The sequence below is a fragment of the Tamandua tetradactyla genome, chromosome 10, assembly GCF_023851605.1.
Source record: "Tamandua tetradactyla isolate mTamTet1 chromosome 10, mTamTet1.pri, whole genome shotgun sequence".
Taxonomy (NCBI): Eukaryota; Metazoa; Chordata; class Mammalia; order Pilosa; family Myrmecophagidae; genus Tamandua; species Tamandua tetradactyla.
In genome coordinates, this window is record NC_135336.1 from 99,464,313 (window position 1) to 99,488,517 (window position 24,205).

Consider the following 24,205-nt stretch of genomic DNA (forward strand, 5'->3'; position numbering starts at 1 on the left):
ACTCAAGGTCCTGGGCAGAAACAACCTCAGGCTGGGGGTCCGCTACCGCTGTGGCCCATACGCTAACTCAGGGCTTCGCAATTAGAGATGGAACTGAGCAAATGGAAGCCCTGTGGTCTGGGCGGCCAGTGGCCCGGGTGCCCCTCCAGGGTGGCTGCTCCTGTCCACAGCTGTCAGCAGGGCCAATCTCCAGCGGCCACTTCCACCATCCCAGACAGCGGCTGGGGGTCATGAGGGCGAGAGGCCAGATGATGACCTGTTTGTTTGTTTTACCAAGTTGGCACCCGGAAGCCCAAGTATTACAACGTTCAGCAGCCAACTCCAGTCTTAATCTCTGTGGGTTTTAAGATGAAAGGGAAAAAAAAAAAAAGAAAAGAAGAGAAAAAACCCAAGGCGACTACAGGTGAGGGGACATTTCATTAATGTGCAGGATTTTCAGTGAAAAATTACCCCCGAGTCATCACCAACTTCCACCCAAGTCTGGGAGCCGCGCTGCGACCATGTGTAAAGGTCACAGATATATTCCACGCATGTCAAATCCATGCGAATCCAGGTAAGAGGAGGTGTCCGAGAGGGGAGGTTGGTGCCCTTTTGCGTTCAGTGGTCTCTGTACCAAGATGCAAATAGTGAGTCTAAACCCCCTAAACCCTCCAACAGGAGATGGATGGATGGGGACGCGTGGAAATGACGGGAGGGGCAGGGTGGCCAGGGGACAAGGGACTCAGGCACAACCTGGGAAAGGAAGCTCCAGCAGGCGGGCAGCGAGAGTGTCTACCTTCTGGGGGAGAGGGTTTGACCGGTGCCCGGCCCCAGGGCGTCGTGCCCACGTTGTCTGGTGTCATCTGAGGTCACAGACGGTGCAGCCCAGTTTCTCAGGGCCTGCTTTTAGAAGTCACAGACCGCAGAGCGGCTCCTTGCAGTCAGCACTTATTTAGCACCAGCAGTGTACAAAGCAAAGAGTGCCATTCTGGGGAGAGAAAGACACATAAGCTCCAAGGATTTATGAGTCAGCTGGAGGACCAATGGCACACAGGTAGGACACCCAACAAGCGGAGGGGCGGCTGGGCCCCAGGCTCTGTCCCTCGCCTTTGCTAACAGAAAACCTGGGCCCCTTGGCAAGGTCCATCTTACCCCACTTAATTCTGACCCGAGACGCTTCAAATCCCTCGTGATGGCTTGGAGTTATGGACCCTAGAAAACATGTTCTAAATCTTAATCCATTTAAATAGGACTCTGAGGAGGAACTTCAGTTAAGGCGTGCCCCTCTGAGTCTGACTGGGTCTTCCCGGTTACTGGATGCTTACAGAGAAGGCAAGCAAGAGGGGTACAGCCAGAAGCTGGGATTCAATGGAACCCAAGAGAGAAGGGAGACAGCATTGCCACATGCATGGCCATGAGACAGAAAAGCCAAGGAACCCCAATGGTTGCTGGACCCCAGGAAAGGAAGCCTTCAGCCTCTACACCATGGACCAAGAATCCCTGTTGTCAAACCAACCCATGGGGTGGTGTTTGGTTTAGCAGCCAGGAAACTAGGCTTTTTTTTTCTGCTGGGCCCTCTCCTTCCCTCAATGCCCAGGTGCTCCAGGGGTTCTGAGCAGTGGCAGGAGGCACGACTAGAACCCCACAACGCAGCCAAGGCTGCATTTCTGTGGGCGGAGGAACAGGGAGGCCTTTCTCTCTGGCCCTGCGGTGGGCGTCTTTGCAGAGGCTGCGGTCTTTGTGGGACCCGAGGTGACCCAGACCCCATGCTGCCAGGTCCCTTGAACACACCCCAACCTGCACCTGCGACTCAGCCAGGCAGGGTCCGCTTAAACCTTTGGAATGATCCCCTCCCCAGCCCCATGCAGAAGAGGGTCCGTCTTCTCCCCGAGGCCTGCGGAGCCACCTGAAGGCTCTGGGGTCTCTCTACCAGGCAGATCTGGAGCTGCCTGGGGAGGGGGAAGGATTGGGGGCACGAGAGGAGCAGGGGGCGGGGAGGAGGAGGGGCCCAGGAGGCCGGGGCAGACAGGAGAGCCTGGGACCCCAATGGCAGCGGCCCCAGCCCTCACTGCCCACAGTCCGGCCTCTGGTTCACTCTGTGGAGTTTTCCAGAATCCAAGACCTGTGTCTCGGAAGCCGGAAGGCTTGGCGAGGCCTGGGGTTGGGGTGGGGCATGAGGCCAATGGAAGCAGGTGGCAGGTTGGGGGGTGTGCACCCGAAATACTTAATGTGGTTTCTGGTCCTTTTTCCCTCATTCATTCACTTAGCTGTAATTTGGGGAAAATCACTCCGATTTAGCACATGGTGGCCTCTCTGCCTGGGGCCTCTAACTGCAATCCTCACAGCCACTGCTTCCCTGTCCAGGCTCGTCCCGGGAGCGCGCTGCAGGCGTTTGAGGAAGTTCTCTGGAAAGGCCACAGCCGGCTGTGCAGATCCAAGGCCAGCTGCGGCCCCGAAAGGGACATTTCCTGCTCTGCTGCTCTGTCGGAAGGGAACAACTCCCAGAGATGGCCTTCCCCCAAGCCATGAAAGAACAAACACACAAGTACCAGCAGCCTCGCTTTGGGCCATGCTCTCAGGAATTAAGCCGATTATGCAGGCTGCATCTGTCGGGAAACAATGCACAGTTGTCATTGTGCCCAGGCCTCGGCGACTTCTCAGCCACCACTGCTTCTGGAAAAATGGAACCCAGCCTTCCAAGAGAAGTCGGCTTAACAAGGACTGGGCCCCCAGGCATCCAATTCTGCCGGGTGACAGCTGGGCACAGCTCACGCCTGGGCACCTTGCAGGCACCCGCTCGCCCCGAGCGCTTCCCGTCCGCAGCCTGGTTCCAGCGCCCTGACGGCCTGGCAGGGGAGCGAGGCCAGCTGGGCCAGCCCCGGGCCCCCCTCCGGGGACAACAGGAGGGATGGACATATGGCTCTCCTGTGCGGCCGGGCTCCCTATCCACTCACATCGCAAATTCACTCTCTCACACTGTGGAGGTCACATGTCCAAAGTGGGGCTCACGGGCTAACAGCAGGGGCTGGGCAGGGCTGCTCCCTCTGCAGGCACCAGGGGAGAACCTGTTTCCCCGCCTTCTCTGGCTTTTGGGGCCCCCCAAATCCATGGCCCGTGGCCCCTCCGCCGTCTTCAGGCCAGCGACCATGGCAAGAGTCTTCCCCATGGCACGGCTGGCTCTGAGCCCTGCCGCCCCTCCCCAGCCAGAGCCCATGGGGTAACCCCAAATAATCTCTTCAGTTTAACAACAGCTGATTAGCTGTCTTAATCCCCCTCCCGCACAAGGTAACATATGCACAGGTCCAGGGAATTGGGACGTGGGTGACCTCGAGGCCGTTATTTATTTCCCTGCTGCACACGCACTGCCATTTGGAGGTGGGAGTCAGGTAGGGATGTCACCTCCCGCTTGCTGGGGCGCAGTCCTCTCTGCTAAGCCTCAACTCAGCTCAGACATCCGAGACTCCCAAGACAAGCCCAGGCCGTCCCACCGGCTGTCCTGCAGCTGGACCCCTCCCCCGCCCCGCCCCCTCTCTGCTTCTCACGCCTCCTCCTCATCCCCCACGTGCTCGTCCCCTCCTGTTCCCCCTCCCCCAAGACCCTCTCCCAGCAGGGAGTGAGGTCTCTAATCTGCCCCGCTCTGTCTCGGTCTCTCTGCCCCTCTTCCTCCCTCTCCCCCACCCCCCATTCTCACCCCGCTGCCTCCTTCAGCCTGCCTGGAGGCCCGAGAGAGCTGCCCGCCTCACCTCCGCTACCACTTCTCGTGGCCCCTCCTCCCACTCGGCCTGGGGGCCTCCCGGACCCCTCCCCTCGCTGCAGGAAGCGCGAGGGCTGGAGGGATCACAGCGTCCCGCGTTCAACGGGTGGTTTCAAACATAAAGCATAGGAACTCGCAATGAAATAAATGATGTTAAAACAAAGGCAAAGAAACGCGCATCACTTTCTGATTGCTACAGCCCACCGCACCTGTGCTGTGGAGGCGGTCTGCTCGCCGAGCTGTGAGCCGCGGCGGGCGCCCCTGTTCTTGGAAATGCCACGGTGGGAAATCAGCAAACGCTGCAAATCAGGACTTGAATCACTGTTTTGTTACCTGTCTGGACTTTAAAAAGTGATGGAGGAAAAAATTATTCATGCAGATTAACCTAAACATGTGTCACTCCTGTAACAGATACACCGTGAATAGCACAAAAAGGTGTCAAACTGTGGTCAAATTGCACCTGCGGGTTGGCTACGAAGACAAGAGCTTGACAAAAATCAATGGCAGTGTCCCCTGTGAATCACTGGCAAAAGGAATTTATGTTGTTATTTCATTATTTTTTGTAAAATGCATGCTATACAGGTTTCACATCAGTACGATTTAGAATAAACTTACGTATGTGCGCACACGGACACATACACACAGACACACACACACAGCATTTTGCAGAGACCCAGTTGTTCAACGTTTGCCAGCACACCACCACCTGCTCCTTCTCCAGCCTCACTCTGCAGCTCCCGCTGGGTGCCTGAGCCCTGCTGAACCACGTGCAGCTTCTGGAAGCCTCACTACTTGCACACATGCTGTTCCCTCCGTGTGGGGTGACCCCAGGTACCCCTGCCCCGTTGCCCAGCTGACCTTCCTTGCTCTGCAGACAGAGCCCGGGAGCCAACTCCCCATGCAGGCTGCACCCACGGGAAGGTTAGGTGAAGTCCCCTCAGCGCCTCGTCAGATGTTTTATAAATGAGCAGTGAGTGCTGGGAACACATCTAAATTGGATGCCAAAAAGACAAAGAACTCTAGCTATCTGCAGGTCATACTTAAAATTAAATCTACCTTTAGTCTGCTATCTTGCTGTCATAAAATGGAGCTTCTTATTACTAAGAAGCTTTCCTGCGAGATTCTACTTAAACCACAATGGTTTATTTAATATAACCTTGAGACTATAATGTTTGTTTTACTTATTTGTGGTGAGAAATTATATTTACCCATTTTTTTGTTCATTTTAGGAAATTGGGTTTACTCACCATCCTTATTGTACTTAGCCTACAGATTATCTTATTTTAATAAGCCAAGCAGTGATATAAATGAATGGCTTTCTATTTTCTTCGAAGGAACACATCTATTTTACTGCTTACCTAGAATAGGATGTGGTAAAAATGTAAAAGGTGGGTATAGCTGACACACTTTTAAAATGCACTACGGGAATATTCTGGTTTAAGTGAGGTGGTTTTAAGTCAGAATTTCCTCTTACCCTCTAGGAAGACTCACAAGCAACAAGAGGATAACAAACGGAAATACAGACTCTACCATTAAGGAACCAGGCCATACATGAGATCTCAAGCCCTGCAATAGATGGAAGGGATATGGAAGCGATGGCTGTTGAGCAGGGATGTGGGAAGGAACAGAGAAAGGATCCTGCAGCTGTACGTTTCAGAAGAGGCCATAAAAGAACACATCACCAGGGCAAAATCCGTGGCATGGACAGAAGAAGTGAGCTCTGTGTGCAGGCAGAAGGGACTTCCCCAAGCCTGTTTGCCTTCCCAGACGCAACACATGGAGCAATACATATGGGTGTGCACATATGGCCAGGAATACTCACCAATAGGAGACTTTGAAGAAACTATCTGTTGTGGTCTCCTCCCCCCCCCCAATATTTTATTTTTAAAAATTCAAATATACATAAAAGTTGATAGAATTGGGGTACGATAAGCACCCAAATGCTCACTCCTAGATCGGTGTTGGCAAACTATGGCCTGTGGGCCAATCTTGGCCACCACCCGTCTTCATATGGCCTGTGAGCTAAGAATGGTTTCAACATTTTTTAAATGGTTGAAAGGCAATCAAAGAATGCTGTTTTGTGACATGCAAAAATGATATGAAATTTAGGGCAGTGACAGAATTCTTGTCTGCCAAGCCAAAGACCCAGGTTCGATTCCCGGTGCCTGCCCATGCCAAAAAAAAAAAAAGATATGAAATTTGAATTCCAGTATCTATCAATATATTTATGTTGGAACACAGCTGTGCTCACCCATTCACAGACTGTCAGTGGCTGTGGCCTTGCTACGATGGCAGAGCTGAGTAATTGGGCGGAGACTCCATGGCTCATAGACCCCCAATTTATACTCGCTGGACCTTTATGGAAAACCAGATTCTGCAATGCACAATCTGCTGTAATTGCTTTATCACATCTCCATCTTTATAATCAACCAATACCCATCCATTTTCTGGACGCTTTTTAAAGTAAACTGTACAGATCAGTATGCTCCACTCTCAAACCCTTCAGCATGTCTTATCAAAACTAGAGTTGATTGTGAGCTTATGATTCTTTGTTCAGGTGAAGTTTACATACAGCATTGCGCATAAATTTTAAGTCTAGTCTAAACCTCTGTCAAGAGAACATTTTCATCATCCTAAAAAGTTCCCTCATGACCTTTCTTAGTTTCCAGGAAGCTACAGTTCTGATTCATTTTACCACAGATTAATTTGTATGGTTCTATTCTTCCATAAAAATGGACTTTCACAGTTCAGAGTCCTCTGTGCGAGGATCCTTCCACTCAGCTTTATGTTTTGAGAATCACATCATTTTGTGTACTGGTAGTGCCAACTACTTTTATTGATTGTATTGTTCCATTGTGTGAAAATGCCACATTTTCTTTATCTAGTCTGCTAATGCTGGAAACCCAACCTAATTCCAAAATTACAACTAAAGCTACTCTTTTTTGTACTATCCTTTTAATGGACATACAGTTTTATTTATCTTGGGTAATATTTAAGAGCGGAATGGTTGGGTCAAAAGGTAGATGTATCTATAGTTTGAGGAGATATTGTTAAATATTTTTCCAAAGTGGTTGTACCATTTTACCTATGAGTATTGCCCTGTGGTTTTGCCAGCAATTGGTGTTGTCATTCTTTTTAATTTTAGACATTCTAGTAGGAGAGTAATGATATCAAATTATAGTTCATTTGTTGTTTTCCTGATTACTAATGATATTGAGCATTTTTTCATGTGTTCTTTGAACATTCTATATCTTCCTTGATGAGTATCTGCTTAAATCTTTTGCCCACTTTCTATTGGGTAGCAAATCCTTTGATTTTAGTTGTAGGAGTTCATTGTATATTCTGGATACACATTCTTTACTGATATACATATGATAATATTTTCTCCCAACCTGGCCTATTTGTTATCTTTATGGTATCTTTTGAAAAGCAGGAGTTTTATTTTTATGATGTATTTATCAATTTGTTTTTCACTTAAGGCTATTGCTTTCTGTGTCCTAAGAAACATTTGTCTACTTCCAAGTCCTATGTATTCTCCTAGAAGCATTACAATTTTATCATTTAATTTTAGGTCTTTTTATATTAATTTCCGTGTATTTTGTGAGGGAGGGGTTGAAGTTCATATTTTTGCATGTGGATATACAGTTGTTACATTTGCTGAAAAGATTTTCTTTTCCTCATTGGATTGCTTTGGTGCTTTTGTTGAAAATCAAACAGCCATGCAAGCGTTATCTATTTCTGGAGTCTCTATATTGTTTCACTGACCCATTTGTTCATTCTTTTTCCTGTATTGTGCTATCTTGACAGCTGAATCTTTTTAGTAAGTCATAAAGCAGATTGTATATATCTTCCAACCTTGTTCTTGTTTTAGGTCCATTGATTTTCAAATAAATTTTAGAATTAGTTGCGAATGTTTACAAGAAAAAAAAAAAAAGACCTAGTGTAATAGTTAAGTTCAGATGTCAACATGGCCAGGTGATGGTGCCCTGTTGTTCTGTTCCTGGACTTAAATCATCAGCATGTGAAATTCATCTGTGGCCAATTACATCTGTGACTGGCTAAGGGAAGTGCCTTGCACAATGAGTGAGGCCTAACAGGAGGAGTCAGAAGTGAGTGGCTCAGGCAGGTCAGACCCAAGTGTTTGGAGATGCAGAAATGACATGCCCCAGAGAAAGCCCCTGGAGCCCAGAAGCCAGGAGAGAAACTGCCATGTGCCTTCCCACGTGACAGAAATACTCAGAGGAAAGCTAGCTGCCTTTCCTCAGAAGAACTTTACATTTGTAACTTTTATAAAAACCAGTCCATTTTATAAAAGTCCCATTTCAGGTATATTGCATTCTGGCAATTTTGGCAAACTAAAAGACCTAGTGCAATTTTATTGGAATTTCACTGAATCTATAGACCAACTTTGTGAAAAGCAACCTATTAATAACACTGAGTCTTGATCCATGAAGATGGTATATCTCTCCATTTATTTGAGTTTTTTTTCAATTATCTCAGCAATGTACTGTACTTTCTAGTGTTCTTCAACATCTTCCGTTAAATTTATTCCTAAATACTTTATATTTTTGATGCTATTTTAAATAGATTTTTAAGCTTTCATTTTAAATTGTTTGCTGCATGCATATAAAATGCAATAGTTTTTTGTCAGGGGAATTAGAAATGGGTTAGATGGATCTCAGAAGAGGGATTTTAGTGTCCTTGGAGATGAGAATAGGGGAAGTCACTTCAGGAGGCTGATGCTCTCTCAGGGCCCTCAGTCATTGGTATTCCTTAAATTTAATTCATTTTATAAACAGATCAATTGATAAAATATCAAGTCCAAATATAAGTTATTAGACAGTTTAATTAAAAAAATAATTTGTTTAAACATTTCTTTTTCTCTTTTCTTTTGGTAGCAATAGGGTGGCAAAGTATTTTTTTTATTTTAACTTGACATTTATTTGTTTTTTAATTAACCATCTCCTTGTTTTTCAAACCTTAAAATACAGTTATTTGAAACAAACTTCAAATAGGCCAGCATCTTAGGTTGGTGGCCCCCAGAAGCAAACATTGATTCTAGGATAGGAGTATAATTTATTGTGTGGGAAGAGGGGTAAGGAATCAAGAGAGTCCCAGGTGCTGATAGGAGGACATGCCAAGTTCAGGAACACTCAGTGCCAGGGAGCATGGATAGGTGGACAGATGCCAACAGCACCAGCTCCAACCAGTCCCTTCATATGAAAAGGTACCAAACCTTCAACAGTCTTGGCCAAACAATTAAGCACGAACCAGGCCATGTTTCTCAGAGTTCCCATTTGAATGTTCTTTATTTTAAATAGATTCAGGTATTCTAGCACTGTGGCAATCAGCATTCCTAGATCTATGGTAATGAGGATAATTCATTGAAACTATACCAACATATATTATATACCTACATATACCCAAGATATAATAAATATACATATATATTCCCCTGCTGTTCTAGTTTGCTAGCTGCCAGAATGCAATGTACTAGAAACAGAATGGCTTTTAAAAAGGGGAATTTATTAAGTTGCAAGTTTACATGTTCTAAGGGCATGAAAATGTCCAAATTAAAGTAAGACTATGAAAATGTCCAATCTAAGGTATCCAGGGAAAGATACCTTGGTTCAAGAAGGCTGAGGACGTTCAGGATTTCTCTCTCAGCTGGAAAGGCACATGGCAAACATGGCGACATCTGCTAGCTTTCTCTCCAGTCTTCTTGTTTCATGCAGCTGCACCAGGGGCGTTTTCCTTCACCTCCAAAGGTCTCTGGCTGTGTGGGTTCTTGTGGCTCTTTCCAAAATGGTTCCCTCTTACAGGGCTCCAGTAAGCAACCCCATCTTGAATGGGTGGAGACATATCTCCATGGAAACCATCTAATTAAAAGTTACCACCCACAGTTGGGTGGGTCACATATCCATGGACAATCAAAAAATTCCCACCCAGCAATACTGAATGAGGCTTTTCTGGGGTTCACCACAGATGCAAACTGGCATGCCTGGGGTTAACCCTTTTCAACACCTCTCTGTAACACCTAAGAGGTTTCACGCCCACACCAGACAAGTCAAGGGGAAACTCTTCAAGATCATTAAGATTTTTCTAAAGAAGAATTTATCCTAAAAAGAAATACTCTTCAATGTTATGGCTTAAAACTCTATATTCTGAATAATATAAGAGAATTTCACTTGGAGAGAAATGACATTAGCAAAAAGATTTTCAAGAAAACAAAAAGCTGCAGGGATTCTTTCCCCAGGGTAATTTTTCAACTAGAGAGTAGTGGACATTAGAAAAGCTTCCTGGACATTAGAAAAGTGTTACTTCAAAACAGAATAAATAGATTATAAAACCCCAAGCCTTACTGGAACACAGCTCTACATTTTCAGGCAGTTCCCTCCAGCCTCTCCATTACATCTTGAATAACAAGGTGATATCTATTTAATGCGTAAGAATAACCTCCAGGATAACCTCTTGACTCTGTTTGGAATCTCTCAGCATTTACACTTTGTCTCGTGTTTCTTGATGATGATTGTATAATGATATAGCTTTCACAATGTGACTGTGTGATTGTGAAAACCTTGAGTCCGAGGCTCCTTTTATCTACCTTGTCAGCAGATGAGTAGAACATATGGAATAAAAATAGGGGGAAAAAAACAAAAAAAAACCCTAAGCCTTGGCAAAGATACCACTATGTAAATGCAAAGTACCTTAGCAGATGCCATGGATTGTACCAGGACTAGGGGATATTAATTCTCGGAAAGATTTGAGTAAATAATGAATCTGTTCACCTAAACGTGAATTTTACCTTTGCATGGCAGTGGGAGCTCATTTAGAAGGGTTAAATAGCCAACTTGAGCTGGTTTTATCACAGTGCTCTGCAAACTCAATTTGAATTCACAAGTACACTAGTCACAGCAAAGGAGAAGAAAGTCTAGGTATAAATTATCCCAAATATTATACAATGTTGGAAGAGCAGAGATTTCTAAGGACTACCGTAGACTATGTCTTGGGTCAAAAGTGTTTTAGGACATTCTCATAAAGAATTATTTATAAAGAATACCATATTCTCTTTCTCTGCTTTCACTTCAAGCCCAGTTGATTGGTTCATTGGTTTTTTTTTTTTTTTTTTTTTTTTTTTTTTTTTATTAACGGAAAGAAAAAAAAGAAATTAACACAACATTTAGAAATCATACCATTCTACATATGCACTCAGTAATTCTTAACATCATCACATAGATGCATGATCATTGTTTCTTAGTACATTTGCATCAGTTTAGAGGAACTAGCAACACAACAGAAAAAGATATAAAATATCAATATAAAGAAAAGAAATAAAAGTAGTAGTAATAGTAAAAAACAACAACAACAAACAAACCAACAAGCAAACAAAAACAAAAAAAAAAAACCCTATAGCTCAGATGCAGCTTCATTCAGTATTTTAACATGATTACTTTACAATTAGGTATTATTGTGCTGTCCATTTTTGAGTTTTTGTATCTAGTCCTGTTGCACAATCTGTATCCCTTCAGCTTCAATTACCCATTGTCTTACCCTGTTTCTAACTCCTGCTGAACTCTGTTACCAATGACATATTTCAAGTTTATTCTCGAATGTCCGTTCACAACAGTGGGACCATACAGTATTTGTCCTTTAGTTTTTGGCTGGATTCACTCAGCATAATATTCTCTAGGTCCATCCATGTTATTACATGGTTCACAAGTTTATCTTGTCTTAAAGCTGCATAATATTCCATCGTATGTATATACCACAGTTTGTTTAGCCACTCTTCTGTTGATGGAGATTTTGGCTGTTTCCATCTCTTTGCAATTGTAAATAACGCTGCTATAAACATTGGTGTGCAAATGTCCGTTTGTGTCTTTGCCCTTAAGTCCTTTGAGTAGATACCTAGCAATGGTATTGCTGGGTCGTATGGCAATTCTATATTCAGCTTTTTGAGGAACCGCCAAACTGCCTTCCACAGTGGTTGCACCCTTTGACATTCCCACCAACAGTGAATAAGTGTGCCTCTTTCTCCGCATCCTCTCCAGCACTTGTCATTTTCTGTTTTGTTGATAATGGCCATTCTGGTGGGTGTGAGATGATATCTCATTGTGGTTTTGATTTGCATTTCTCTAATGGCCAGGGACATTGAGCATCTCTTCATGTGCCTCTTGGCCATCCGTATTTCTTCGTCTGGTAGGTGTCTGTTTAAGTCTTTTTCCCATTTTGTAATTGGGTTGGCTGTCTTTTTGTTGTTGAGTTGAATAATCTCTTTATAAATTCTGGATACTAGACCCTTATCTGATATGTCATTTCCAAATATTGTCTCCCATTGTGTAGGCTGTCTTTCTACTTTCTTGATGAAGTTCTCTGATGCACAAAAGTGTTTAATTTTGAGAAGCTCCCATTTATTTATTTCCTTCTTCAGTGTTCTTGCTTTAGGTTTAAGGTCCATAAAACCACCTCCAGTTGTAAGATCCATAAGATATCTCCCAACATTTTCCTCTAACTGTTTTATGGTCTTAGACCTAATGTTTAGATCTTTGATCCATTTTGAGTTAACTTTTGTATAGGGTGTGAGAGATGGGTCTTCTTTCATTCTTTTGCATATGGTTATCCAGTTCTCTAGGCACCATTTATTGAAGAGACTGTTCTGTCCCAGGTGAGTTGGCTTGACTGCCTTATCAAAGATCAAATGTCCATAGATGAGAGGGTCTATATCTGAGCACTCTATTCGATTCCATTGGTCGATATATCTATCTTTATGCCAATACCATGCTGTTTTGACCACTGTGGCTTCATAATATGCCTTAAAGTCAGGCAGCGCGAGACCTCCAGCTTCGTTTTTTTTCCTCAAGATGTTTTTAGCAATTCGGGGTACCCTGCCCTTCCAGATAAATTTGCTTATTGGTTTTTCTATTTCTGAAAAATATGCTGTTGGGATTTTGATTGGTATTGCATTGAATCTGTAAATCAATTTAGGTAGGATTGACATCTTAACTATATTTAGTCTTCCAATCCATGAACACGGTACGCCCTTCCATCTATTTAGGTCTTCTGTGATTTCTTTTAACAGTTTTTTGTAGTTTTCTTTATATAGGTTTTTTGTCTCTTTGGTTAAATTTATTCCTAGGTATTTTATTCTTTTAGTTGCGATTGTAAATGGGATTCGTTTCTTGATTTCTACCTCAGCTTGTTCATTACTAGTGTATAGAAAAGCTACAGATTTTTGAATGTTGATCTTGTAGCCTGCTACTTTGCTGTACTCATTTATTAGCTCTAGTAATTTTGTTGTGGATTTTTCTGGGTTTTCTACATATAGTATCATATCGTCTGCAAACAGTGATAGTTTTACTTCTTCCTTTCCAATTTTGATGCCTTGTATTTCTTTTTCTTGCCTAATTGCTCTGGCTAGAACTTCCAACACAATGTTGAATAATAGTGGTGATAGTGGACATCCTTGTCTTGTTCCTGATCTTAGGGGGAAAGTTTTCAATTTTTCCCCATTGAGGATGATATTAGCTGTGGGTTTTTCATATATTCCCTCTATCATTTTAAGGAAGTTCCCTTGTATTCCTATCTTTTGAAGTGTTTTCAGCAGGAAAGGATGTTGAATCTTGTCAAATGCCTTCTCTGCATCAATTGAGATGATCATGTGATTTTTCTGCTTTGATTTGTTGATATGGTGTATTACATTAATTGATTTTCTTATGTTGAACCATCCTTGCATACCTGGGATGAATCCTACTTGGTCATGATGTATAATTCTTTTAATGTGTTGCTGGATACGATTTGCTAGAATTTTATTGAGGATTTTTGCATCTGTATTCATTAGAGAGATTGGTCTGTAGTTTTCTTTTTTTGTAATATCTTTGCCTGGTTTTGGTATGAGGGTGATGTTGGCTTCATAGAATGAATTAGGTAGTTTTCCCTCCACTTCGATTATGTTGAACAGTTTGAGGAGAGTAGGTACTAATTCTTTCTGGAATGTTTGATAGAATTCACATGTGAAGCCGTCTGGTCCTGGACTTTTCTTTTTAGGGAGCTTTTGAATAACTAATTCAATCTCTTTACTTGTGATTGGTTTGTTGAGGTCGTCTATTTCTTCTTGAGTCAAAGTTGGTTGTTCATGTCTTTCCAGGAACCTGTCCATTTCTTCTAAATTGTTGTATTTATTAGCGTAAAGTTGTTCATAGTATCCTGTTATTACCTCCTTTATTTCTGTGAGGTCAGTAGTTATGTCTCCTCTTTCATTTCTAATCTTATTTATTTGCATCCTCTCTCTTCTTCTTTTTGTCAATCTTGCTAAGGGCCCATCAATCTTGTTGATTTTCTCATAGAACCAACTTCTGGTCTTATTGATTTTCTCTATTGTTTTCATGTTTTCAATTTCATTTATTTCTGCTCTAATCTTTGTTATTTCTTTCCTTTTGCTTGCTTTGGGATTAGTTTGCTGTTCTTTCTCCAGTTCTTCCAAGTGGACAGTTAATTCCTGCATTTTTGCCTTTTCTTCTTTTCTGATAAAGGCATTTAGGGCAATAAATTTCCCTCTTAGCACTGCCTTTGCTGCGTCCCATAAGTTTTGATATGTTGTGTCTTCATTTTCATTTGCCTCTAGGTATTTACTAATTTCTCTTGCAATTTCTTCTTTGACCCACTTGTTGTTTAAGAGTGTGTTGTTGAGCCTCCATGTATTTATGAATTTTCTGGCACTCCGCCTATTATTGATTTCCAACTTCATTCCTTTATGATCCGAGAAAGTGTTGTGTATGATTTCAATCTTTTTAAATTTGTTAAGACTTGCTTTGTGACCCAGCATATGGTCTATCTTTGAGAATGATCCATGAGCACTTGAAAAAAAGGTGTATCCTGCTGTTGTGGGATGTAATGTCCTATAAATGTCTGTTAAGTCAAGTTCATTTATAGTAATATTCAGGTTCTCTATTTCTTTATTGATCCTCTGTGTAGATGTTCTGTCCATTGATGAGAGTGGTGAATTGAAGTCTCCAACTATTATGGTATATGTGTCTATTTCCCTTTTCAGTGTTTGTAGTGTATTCCTCACGTATTTTGGGGCATTCTGGTTCGGTGCGTAAATATTTATGATTGTTATGTCTTCTTGTTTAATTGTTCCTTTTATTAGTATATAGTGTCCTTCTTTGTCTCTTTTAACTGTTTTACATTTGAAGTCTAATTTGTTGGATATTAGTATAGCCACTCCTGCTCTTTTCTGGTTGTTGTTTGCATGAAATATCTTTTCCCAACCTTTCACTTTCAACCTATATTTATCTTTGGGTCTAAGATGTGTTTCCTGTAGACAGCATATAGAAGGATCCTGTTTTTTAATCCATTCTGCCAGTCTATGTCTTTTAATTGGGGAATTCAGTCCATTGACATTTAGAGTTATTACTGTTTGGATAATATTTTCCTCTACCATTTTGCCTTTTGTATTATATTCATTGGTTTTTTAAAAATTCTGTTGCTGCTTTTCTTGGTGACATATCAAAGAACAATACTTCGCTTGACTATGTGCAAAAAAACTATGGGGAAATCCCCCTCCACATGTGAAGAGGTCCTGTAGTAGCTGACCACCGCATTCGCTAGAGTGAGAAGAATGAAAGGAAAGACCGGAAGCTGTAGTCCACAGGGGATTTGACACAATGAAACATGGGTCTCCACTCCCAGCCTGCCCTCCTCTCAGCTGCTAGACTGAGCTTGCTGAGTCAGAAACCAAACCCGTCTCCCACGAGGCCACCTGCAGAATAAAACCCATCCTTCTGCTTTGCTTTCCGGGTCCACATGAACCTCATTTCCTGCCTGGACCCCCCACACTCTGTGATCCTGCCATGCCAGGCCCCACAGCACATGCCCCTGTGCCTTCGCTCTTGCCATTCCCTCTGTCTGGCATGCCCTCTTACCTGTTCTCACAGGTAACTACAACTCACCTGTGAGAACCTGGAGAGACACTACTCATGCTTTAAGGCTTCCAGGTACACCCTTTCCCTGTTTTCTCCTTTCTTCCTCACCTCCCACACCCATCTCCCACCTGTGGGTTCCAACAGGATCTTGTTCAGGCTTCCACTGTCCAGATGAAAATCATCCATTAATTTATTCAGCTGTCCATTTATTTTAGAAGGTGATTAAGCCCAGTCAACGTCAGGAACTGTCCTACCCAGTGAGGATTCACAAACAAATATGACCCAGCTCTTGCTGTCAAGCCAGGTGCTATCTACTGAGGAAGACTGAACAAAAGAGATTGTAGTGCAAAAAGACAATGGAGGTATTCACAAAAGGTTAGGGCAACCCAGGGGAAGGCCCCACACTGTGCCTGTGTGTGTGTATGTGGGCTTGGGATGGCTTCCCAATAGAAAGAGTAGAGCCTTGAGGAACCAAGAGAAATTTGCCAAGCAAACTGGAGTTGAGGGAGGGGAGCCATTCCTGGCAGAAAAAGAGATGTGTGCAGACTCGGGGTTAAGAGCAAGTGGGACTTGGCAGGTGTCTTACTTTGCCCAAGTCTATGACAAATACAATGCAATGGATTGGTGTAAACAATGGGAATTGATGGCCTCAGGTTTTGGGAGGCTAAGAGTCAGCCATCAACAGGCCTTGCTTTTCCCCAGAGTTTCTGGTGCTCAGGGACTGACATCTCTGCCTCCGTCACACGGTATCTCTCTTCTTGTTTCTTCCCTTCTGGCTTCGGCTGACTTCTGGCTTCTCCCCGTGACTTCCCCTGACTTCTGGATTCCAGTTTATAAGGCCTCTAATGATATGTATTAAGACCTTCCCACATTCAGTTGGGCCACACCTTAAGAAAAAATTACATCTTCAAGAGGTCCTGAAGATCCAGGAACGTGGATCAAAATTGAGAACATGTCTATGCTGGGGGCGTCATCCAATCTACCACAAAAGGTTGGTGGAGGCCAGTTCCTCTGAAGATTGTGAACATTGTGAAAGCAAAACCCAGCCTTATTCTACACTGGTGCTCTGCACAAACTACATAATGAATGTCATATGACTCCCTCAGCCTGGAATCATCTGATGAGTAAATTCTCTGTCAAACTCAATTTGGAAAACAATAGCTATCAAAACTTCACCCAACCCTTTCAATCTTGAGCATTTAGGTCTTAAGGCATCCACCTCATCAGAGCTCTTGAATCTCTCTCCTGTAGTCTGTGTCTTTCCACCTGCTTTCATTGTGAAACAAATAAAATGAAAGTAAAACAAAACTAAATTATAGCAGAAAGTCACTAACTCCAACCAGTAGTGGTCCAGGCAGGTTTGGACTACTTCCTTATAGGCGAGGCCCTCCCGCCAGGCTGCCTGCATGTTGGAGGCCTGGAGCTCAGAAGACAGGCTGGCGGGGGAAGAGAACAAGGATGCAGTGACTGGTAGCACCTGCCTGATGACAACACCACAGGACTTGTTCCTGAAGGCCAATGGATCTGTGCCTAGCTTCTGTTCATATGTGCTCCAGTTGTTCTCTGCTTCGATGTGTAAATGGTGGTTGAAGTGTGCCAGTTGTGTATATGAAGCTGAAATCTTACCTTATTAAACCAATGATGTGAATTACTACCATTTTTAGAGAGAAAAAAGTTTGCCTAAGGGCTAAGAACTTTTCCAACTAGCAGTCTGCAGTCATGTTCAAAGGATTTGTTCAGACTAAAGCCTCAATTGAACAATCAGCCTTGTATAGGAAGTGATTATTAAAGTAATCCTAGGTTAGGCATTCATACTACAACATTTATTGGGTACTTACTATCTTCCAGGAATTAGTTTAAGTAGTCAAGTTATATTAGTGACCAAACACAAAAAATCCCTGCCCTTGTGGAGCTGAGCCTAAACAATGTTTGAAAATGTCATGTTTGCAAAAGTGTTTTATGAGATCCATTAATTGGTGCATTAGGTGGGTTTTACTGGTGAAAGTTGTTCATAATTTCCCTTTTATCACTTTAATATCTATAGGATCTGTCATGGTTAGGGACAGGTGTCAACTTGGCCAAGTTGTGGTACCTGTTCATCTGATTGGGCAAGCGCTGGCCTGTCTGTTGCAATGAGGACATTTCATAGGATTAGGTCATGATCACATCAGCTACATCCACAGCTGATTCCATTTGTAATCAGCCAAAGGGGAGTGTCTTCTGCAATTAGTGATGCTAAATCCAATCATGGGAAGCCTTTTAAGGAGGACTCAGAGGAGACAGGTTGGATTCCTGCTTTGGCTGGTGAGCCTCTCCTGTGGAGTTCATCCAGGCCATCCATTGGAGTCATCGGCTTCGCAGCCTGCCCTGTGGATTTTGGACTCTGCGTTCCTACGGTCACGTGAGACACTTTCATAAATTTTATATTTGCAAGTGTTCCCTGTTGATTCTGTTTCTCTAGAGAACCCTAACTAATACAGGATCCATCGTGATGCCCTCTTACAATTCCTGATATAGATCATTTATGTCTTTTCTCTTTTTTCTTTTTTATTTTTAAATAGAGACTTAGCAATTTTTATTGGCTTTTTTTCCCCAAAGAACTTGGTTTTGGTTCTGTTGATTTTTTTGTTATTTTTCTGTCTTCTGTTTCCTCACTGTTATCTGAACTGCTTTCTTCTTTCTTCTTTATGCTTAATTTGCTGTTGTTTTACTAACTTCTTAGCTTAAACACTTAGATAATTGATTTGAGACCTTTGCTTTCTGCTTACATAAGCATTTAAAGATATCAATTTCCCTCTAGCTGTATCCCACAAATTTTGATATTATTGTGATTTTATTTTCACGCTTAGTTTTCTAGGCTGTTTAAGCAAATAACATGAAATGGGTTGGCTTAAACAATGGGAACTGGTTCATTTATGCATTTGAGGCTAAGAGAACATCCAGATCAAGGCATCAACAAGGTGATGCTTTCTTCCTGAAGATGGTATTCTGGGCTGGATGCTGGTGATTTTTGGCTCCTCGGCACATGGCAGCAACTTCTGGGCTCTTCCTGCACTTCTGGGTTCTTTGCAAATTCTTGCTTCTGTTGCTTTATCTCTCTTTCGTCTGAATTCATTCTGCTGGTAAAGGAGTCTAGTAATGGGATTAAGCTCCCTGACTGGGATGGGCCACACACACCTTAGCCGAAGTAACCTCATCAAAAGATCCTACTTACAGTGGGTTTACACCATAGGGAGGGATCAGTAAGAACATGCCTTTCTGGGGTACATGGAGCTTCAAGCCACCACACATTGCATTCAATATATTTTGTGATTTCTATTGTGATTCCTTTTTTGATCCATGAGTTATTTAGAGGTATGCTATTGATTTACAAATATTTGGATTGTCCCCATACCTTTCTATTATTGATTTACAGTTTAATTCTTTTGTGGTTAAAGAACATACATTCCATGATTTGAATTCTTTAAAATTTATTGAGACTGGCTTCATGGTCCAGAATCTGATCTGTCTTGATGACTGTATCATGTGCATTTGAACAGAATGTGTAATTTGCTTGTTGGGTGGGGTGTGTATAAAGATTAATAAGGTCTGTTGGTGGGCAGTGGTTGATAGCATTGCCCCTGAGTAAGGGATATCTTCTTACTGATTTTATCTCTACATGTTCAATCAGTTCCTGAGAGAGGAGCACTGAAATCACCAACTGTAATTGTAGATTTGCCTATTTCTCTTTTCAGGTCTGCCAGTTTTTCCTTTATGTATTTTGAGGCTCTAATTCTTTTCTTATGTAAGCACTTAAAGCTATAAATTTCTTTCTAGCTGCATATACATGTAGGATTAACATGTCCTCTTCATAAAGGAATTCATTCCTTTATCATTCTGAATATCCCCCTTCATCTGTGGTAATATTTCTTGTTCGAAGGTTCATTTTGATACTAATATAGTCATTTGTTTGGGATTAATCATGTCCCCCATAAAGATGCATTCAAGCCAAACCCCAAGCTTTGTGGGTGTGAACCCATTTGTAAACAGGACCTTTGAAGCTGCTATTATTAGCTAAGGTGGGGGCTCATTTGTGAATAGAATCTTTGAAGATTCTGTTTAGATGGGGCCAAATTGAATCAGGGTGGTGATTCCATATGACTGGAGTCCTTAAGGCAAAGGAAATTCATGGACGGTCAATAGGGGTCAGAAGTCAGAAGAATCCAGAGAGCGATCACAATGTGACAGAGAATTGCTGGGACACTACAGACCCTGAGAGAAAGCAAGCCCTGCCAATAGCTTGTTGTTGGGTTTTTAGCATCCAAAATCTGAGACAATAACTTCCTGTTGTTTAAGCCAATTCATGTGGTATTTGTCATAGCAGCTCCGACAAACCAAGATACCATTTCAGCTATCCTATGCTTAGTGCTTGCATGGTATATTTTTACCCATTATTTTACCTTTAAACTGTCTTTGCATTCTTGTAAACAGCCTATAGCTGGGTCCTGTTTTCTTTTGTCCAAGATGATAAGCTCTGCCTTTTAACTGGAGGCAGAGTTAGCCCATTTATATTTAAGATAATTTTGGATATGGTTGGGTTTAAGTCTACTATTTGCTATTTATTTTTTATTCATCCTATCAATTGTTTGTACATTTTTCCTTTTTTTTCTGCCTTACTCTGCTGAATATTTTTTAGGTATTCCATTTTATCTCTGCTATTGGCTTATTAGTTGTACTTACTTGTTTTGCTCTATGGCTTTTTAGTATAATGCTCTGTAAAAAATTTAAATTTGTCACAGTCTTCCTTCAGATAGCATTACACCACTTCACTATGGCATAAGAAACTTACAGCTTTAACTCCGTCCTTTCATTTTCCCCATTGATTCCTTTAAGCTGTTGTTTATATACATTTTACTCTTATATATATTAGGAATCTTACAATACATAGTCATCTTTTTAAAAGTAGATCTCTTTCTCTTAAAATCACAATTTAAAGGCAAAATAGCTTTCAGATAAAAATATTTTTAAAACAAAATACCAAAATAACATAGCAAATGTGTGGCTTTTTCTCTTGCTTCCAGAGTATGCTGCTCGTACTTTGATTACTGCAGCAGTTTTGGTGCTGTTATTATTTATTTGTCCTCCTACATTAGACAATAAGGTCCTTGAGAACAGAAACAATATCTATTCATCTTGTAACCTTAGCACAATGCCTGGCACTTGGTAGAAGTTCCACAAATGTTCCACTCACTAACTTCCTGACTGACTTAGGGAATGAAGGAAGGATGAGACACTGCAGTTCAAATACTACAGAGAATGGAGCACAATATCACAGAGAGAACCAGGTATACACATTACCTCCCAATCACTGCCATGTTGACCTTCTCCCCTCTGTCCTCACTTCTCACCATCAACTTCCCATTCAAAATTTTGCAAGAGGGAAGAAGACTGCATGGAACATCGAAGCATATGTCTAAGAGACCTGGTTTTAAAAGGTCACATATCAGGACATGGGGTGGAACCCTCTGGAACCCTTCCAGGTGCTGCAGAGTATGGCCTGTTGCATGCACCATTGTGTCTGGAAGCTGCAGATGTGATCGTGTTGTGAACACACGTGGCTGTGGACGGCTGCCTGGGAACGGAGAGTGGGTCCCCTCTGCACCCTGGCACCAACTGGACTGGTAAGCGGCCCATAGTGTGTTCCTGTTCCAGGTCTTCTTGGACCAGACTGCTCCCCATTTCACTGGGGAAATTGAGGCAGCTTAGCAGCTTCATCGAATGCAAGGCATTCTCTGAAACTGAACTACAGCACTGACTACATGATTGTGTGAATGTATTAAGAGTTTGGGGTGTAGAAATTTCAAGCTCAAAGGTTTTAGAAAACATGTACTAAGTGTTTTCTAAAGTGGGGGGCATGGGAATAGTTAAAATTGGCTCACAACATGCGGTAGTGTTCTCTGTTCTCCTGAAAATGAGGGTGGGGAAATATTTCTCTCTGAGCATTTTGAATTCAGAACAATTGCAGCATTTAGGATGTTTACTCTGCTTTGCTGAACTTTCTCTAGTTTTCTAATCCTTGAAAGGCTGGGAAAATTATAACAATGTGCTTTAACAAAAGTTTCTACATAAATAAGCAATAAAACAAAAATAACATTCCTTCTAGCTAGTTTTAACCTTTTATTATAGTAGGGAACTTATTTCAAACAAGGACCTTTAATATGTATTTAATTAAAAAAAAACTAAGGAATTTTCTCTCAAACATAAAATTAGAAGGAAGTTCAATAATCCTCCTGTTTCATATTTTATTTATTTAGTATGTATTTATGGGGGGGGGGGTGTAGGCCACGTGTACCTGTTACTCCAATGTAAGGCAGAGGTGGAAGTGCCCGAAGAGGGGTGGACAGTTCCCACCAGGTGCTCACTGATTTGCTCCAGATTTACCACCGTCTCTCCAGCACATTAGTCATTCTGGGCCAGCCATTAGTTTTCTCATTCAGCGTCTCACAGAACGGGAAAGTCCTTCAGGGATAACGCAATTTGGTAGTTTTCAAGTATATTTTTTGGCCTAGGATCCTACCACTGAGTGAGTCAGATGGAAAAGGAGCTGCCCTGTGGAGGAGGCAGCGGTGCCCACTCACCACCTGGCCCCTGTAGCGAGGTGGGGATGGCTGGAATGCCCTTGACCACAGCCAGCGCCTCCCTTCACACATGCACGTGAGGAACCGTAGCCCAGAGAAGTCACGTGACTTGCCCGAGGACACCCCCCCACCACCCCCCAGCCCCCAGCAGCAGAGCTGGCCGAGATATCGGATCCTCTCTCTCCCAGGTCAGCGCCATCTCCCTTGAGCCCGCCTCAGAGCTCAGTCTCTCTGTAAGCCCTTGCATCCCGATTCTATGGAACTGTAGTGGCAAGAGACGGGGGGTGGGGAAAGGAGGGATGGCTGCTTTGGGGGTGACCTGGAGCTCTGGTCATCTGGCTGATGGCCGGGAGCACTGCGGCTGCAGTGGCTGGGGAGTTGGTGGCTGGGACTTCCAGTGGCCAGACACCTCAGGCCCGGGGCACCCGAGGGTGAGGCCGGGATCCCACTGAGAATCCTGCCTGCATCTGCTTGGGCCCTGGCCAGGTGAGAGTTGCAGGTATGGGTGGAAGGGGCAAGAGAAACTGCTGACATAGGGGGTGTCAGTGAATCCAGGGGATCCCCCAAAAGACGAACCTGGGGAGGGTTTGTTCCTCAGGATAATACCCCATGTGGCTCATGGGGAGGCAGGGGGCAAGTTTCCAAGCCCTCATCAGAGAGCCCCAAGGACTGGCCCCACACAATAAGGTCAATATGTTGCCTGCATCCAAAATGGGTGTGCAGGGGTGAAGGGCTTTCCCAAGTAGTCAGCCTGGGCCAACCAACTCAAAAATGACCCCCAGACGGTGGGCCAGGCTTCCTTCCAGAAGTGCCAATAACTCTTTCCAAACGGTAAAAATGTACCACTCAGAAAATGATTATTCTGCAGTCCTTGGTAAGGTCCTAGCGGCTGGGGAAAGTGATTTCATCTCACAGGACCCTGAAAGTGTGTGCGGAAGGAGGCGAGGGCAGGGCGGGGAAAACGTGTATAAACGCAAAAGTTTATCTGCACCCCTACAACGTAGATAATTCCTCTCTCAATGGCCTGAATCAAGAGCTAGTTTTATTTCTATTGAGGGGGAGGGGGATTGCTAGCTGCAATTTCCTTAAAATGCTACTTTTAAAAGCCCTATAGTAAAAGGCTTGTATAGGCAGGACTCTCTCTAAACTGCAACTGTATCAAACGAGAGGAAGCAAAATAGGGAGCTTACCGGCTCACACAAATGCAAGGTCCAGGGTGTACACAGCTGGTGCCTGTCCCGGCTCAAAGATGTCGTGGGTCTTCTCCCATCCCCTGCCCATCCCCATGGCTCCAAGGCATGTCCCTCTCAGCCAGGGAGATGGCCAGAGAGATTCCTGGCAGCACTCTGGGGCTCCCACCCCCCTGGGTCAGTCCTACCCATGCACATGCCAACCCTTCCCGCTGGCTCCAGCACAGATGTCCAGGAGGGCCTCTGATTGGCCCAGCTTGAATCATGTGAGCAAGCTCAGACCAATCACAATGGCAGGGTGCTCTGATTGGTCAGGGCCAGACCGCAGGGTTGGTGAGGTCAGACCTACTTGGAGCACCTGGGGGGGGAGTCTTCCCTGGAAACGAGCCATTTAGTCACCTGAAGAAAGGCAGGGAACGGTGCTTGTTTTAGTTTGCTGATGCGGCTGAAATGCAGAATCCATAAAATGGATTGGCTTTTACAACGGGGATGTATTAACTTCAAGCTTAAAAATGTCCAAATCAAGGCATCATCAAGACGGTACCGGGACTCTGAAGAGCGGCTGCTGGCCGGGCACAGGGGTCCGCTGGCTCTGCCTCCCCAGCTTCCTTGCTTTGAGCTTCTGGCTGCTCTGCCTGTAGCTTTCTCTCTGAAGCGTCTCTGTCTTTCTCTCTGAACTTCTGTGTGTTTCATCCTCTTATAAAGGATTCCAGTAAGAGAATTAAGACCCACCTGGCCCACCCTCAA

The 24,205-nt window shown here is 43.4% G+C and overlaps 1 long non-coding RNA gene across 1 annotated transcript; it reads right to left on the reverse strand.

Moving 5' to 3' along the window:
• Nucleotides 1-66: 66 nt before the first annotated feature.
• On the reverse strand, nucleotides 67-24,178 carry LOC143648086 (uncharacterized). Its single transcript, XR_013158356.1, has 4 exons — nucleotides 23,459-24,178; nucleotides 21,983-22,149; nucleotides 776-967; nucleotides 67-607 (listed from the first exon to the last, which is right to left on the reverse strand). It is a non-coding gene; the product is annotated as an uncharacterized LOC143648086 (long non-coding RNA).
• Between the last annotated feature and the right edge of the window lie 27 nt (nucleotides 24,179-24,205).